The 2,500-nt window shown below is 42.3% G+C and overlaps 6 non-coding genes across 6 annotated transcripts; all 6 read left to right on the plus strand.

Moving 5' to 3' along the window:
- The first annotated feature begins 58 nt into the window (after positions 1–58).
- Positions 59–177, plus strand: LOC132139203 (5S ribosomal RNA). Its single transcript, XR_009433431.1, has one exon. It is a non-coding gene; the product is annotated as a 5S ribosomal RNA (ribosomal RNA).
- A 562-nt stretch (positions 178–739) lies between these two features.
- Positions 740–858, plus strand: LOC132138349 (5S ribosomal RNA). The gene has a single exon (XR_009432646.1). It is a non-coding gene; the product is annotated as a 5S ribosomal RNA (ribosomal RNA).
- A 224-nt stretch (positions 859–1,082) lies between these two features.
- LOC132139204 (5S ribosomal RNA) lies at positions 1,083–1,201 on the plus strand. Its single transcript, XR_009433432.1, has one exon. It is a non-coding gene; the product is annotated as a 5S ribosomal RNA (ribosomal RNA).
- Positions 1,202–1,285: 84 nt separating this feature from the next.
- LOC132138891 (5S ribosomal RNA) lies at positions 1,286–1,404 on the plus strand. Its single transcript, XR_009433167.1, has one exon. It is a non-coding gene; the product is annotated as a 5S ribosomal RNA (ribosomal RNA).
- Positions 1,405–1,964: 560 nt separating this feature from the next.
- Positions 1,965–2,083, plus strand: LOC132139205 (5S ribosomal RNA). Its single transcript, XR_009433433.1, has one exon. It is a non-coding gene; the product is annotated as a 5S ribosomal RNA (ribosomal RNA).
- Positions 2,084–2,167: 84 nt separating this feature from the next.
- LOC132139206 (5S ribosomal RNA) lies at positions 2,168–2,286 on the plus strand. The gene has a single exon (XR_009433434.1). It is a non-coding gene; the product is annotated as a 5S ribosomal RNA (ribosomal RNA).
- Positions 2,287–2,500: the final 214 nt, after the last annotated feature.

Consider the following 2,500-nt stretch of genomic DNA (forward strand, 5'->3'; position numbering starts at 1 on the left):
ATGTACTGGAGATTACAGTGGCTGATCTTTAATTAGCCCTCTCTTTGCAGCAGCTTTCGCTTACGGCCATACCAACCTGGCTATGCCCGATCTCGTCTGATCTCGGAAGCTAAGCAGGTTTGGGCCTGGTTAGTACTTGGATGGGAGACCGCCTGGGAATACCAGGTGCTGTAAGCTTTTTGGAAAATTTTCATTAGTTATGTAATAATCTTGAAAAAAAAAAGAGTCAATGCCAGATCTCTGAATCTTAGAATGTTTGGTTCTGGTTATTACTTGGATGGGAGACTGCCTGAGAATAATACCAGGTGCTGTAAGCTTTTGGGTTTTCTTCCCTACTTATATATTGAAATGGAGATTAGAGTGGCTGATCTTTAAATAGCCCTCTCTCTGCAGCAGCCTTCGCTTACGGCCATACCTGGCTATGCCTGTTTAGTACTTGGATGGGAAACCGCCTGGGAATACCAGGTGCTGAAAGGTTTTTGGACATTTTTCAAATTTTTTTACTTTTTTGAATTTTTTCACTAATTATATAATAATCGTGCAAAAAAAAAAAAAAAAAAAAAAGAGTCAATGCCCGATGTCTGAATCTTAGCATGTTTGATTCTGGTTACTACTTGGATGGGAGACCGCCTGGGATTGCCAGGTGCTGTAAGCTTTAGGGTTTTCGTCCCTATTTGTATAATGTACTGGAGATTACAGTGGCTGATCTTTAATTAGCCCTCTCTTTGCAGCAGCTTTTGCTTACGGCCATACCAACCTGGCTATGCCCGATCTCGTCTGATCTCGGAAGCTAAGCAGGTTTGGGCTTGGTTAGTACTTGGATGGAAGACCGCCTGGGAATACCAGGTGCTGTAAGCTTTTTGGAAAATTTTCTTTAGTTATGTAATAATCTTGAAAAAAAAAAAAAGAGTCAATGCCCGATGTCTGAATCTTAGCATGTTTGGTTCTGGTTACTACTTGGATGGGAGACCGCCTGGGATTGCCAGGTGCTGTAAGCTTTAGGGTTTTCGTCCCTATTTATATAATGTACTGGAGATTACAGTGGCTGATCTTTAATTAGCCCTCTCTTTGCAGCAGCTTTCGCTTACGGCCATACCAACCTGGCTATGCCCGATCTCGTCTGATCTCGGAAGCTAAGCAGGTTTGGGCCTGGTTAGTACTTGGATGGGAGACCGCCTGGGAATACCAGGTGCTGTAAGCTTTTGGGTTTTATTCCGAACTTATATAATGAACTGGAGATTAGAGTGTCTGATCTTTAAATAGCCCTATCTTTGCAGCAGCTTTCACTTAAGGCCATACCAACCTGGCTATGCCTGATCTCGTCTGATCTCGGAAGCTAAGCAGGTTTGGGCTTGGTTAGTACTTGGATGGGAGACCGCCTGGGAATACCAGGTGCTGTAAGCTTTTTGGAAAATTTTCAATAGTTATGTAATAATCTTGAAAAAAAAAAAAAAGAGTCAATGCCAGATCTCTGAATCTTAGAATGTTTGGTTCTGGTTATTACTTGGATGGGAGATTGCCTGAGAATAATACCAGGTGCTGTAAGCTTTTGGGTTTTCTTCCCTACTTATATATTGAACTGGAGATTAGAGTGGCTGATCTTTAAATAGCCCTCTCTCTGCAGCAGCCTTCGCTTACGGCCATACCTGGCTATGCCTGTTTAGTACTTGGATTGGAAACCGCCTGGGAATACCAGGTGCTGAAAGCTTTTTGGAAATTTTTCAAATTTTTTTACTTTTTGGAATTTTTTCACTAATTATATAATAATCGTGCAAAAAAAAAAAAAAAAGAGTCAATGCCCGATGTCTGAATCTTAGCATGTTTGGTTCTGGTTACTACTTGGATGGGAGACTGCCTGGGATTGCCAGGTGCTGTAAGCTTTAGGGTTTTCGTCCCTATTTAAATAATGTACTGGAGATTACAGTGGCTGATCTTTAATTAGCCCTCTCTTTGCAGCAGCTTTCGCTTACGGCCATACCAACCTGGCTATGCCCGATCTCGTCTGATCTCGGAAGCTAAGCAGGTTTGGGCCTGGTTAGTACTTGGATGGGAGACCGCCTGGGAATACCAGGTGCTGTAAGCTTTTGGGTTTTATTCCGAACTTATATAATGAACTGGAGATTACAGTGGCTGATCTTTAATTAGCCCTCTCTTTGCAGCAGCTTTCGCTTACGGCCATACCAACCTGGCTATGCCCGATCTCGTCTGATCTCGGAAGCTAAGCAGGTTTGGGCCTGGTTAGTACTTGGATGGGAGACCGCCTGGGAATACCAGGTGCTGTAAGCTTTTTGGAAAATTTTCATTAGTTATGTAATAATCTTGAAAAAAAAAAAAGAGTCAATGCCAGATCTCTGAATCTTAGAATGTTTGGTTCTGGTTATTACTTGGATGGGAGACTGCCTGAGAATAATACCAGGTGCTGTAAGCTTTTGGGTTTTCTTCCCTACTTATATATTGAACTGGAGATTAGAGTGGCTGATCTTTAAATAGCCCTCTCTCT

This window comes from Carassius carassius, unplaced genomic scaffold (assembly GCF_963082965.1).
Source record: "Carassius carassius unplaced genomic scaffold, fCarCar2.1 SCAFFOLD_57, whole genome shotgun sequence".
In the NCBI taxonomy this organism is placed as follows: domain Eukaryota; kingdom Metazoa; phylum Chordata; class Actinopteri; order Cypriniformes; family Cyprinidae; genus Carassius; species Carassius carassius.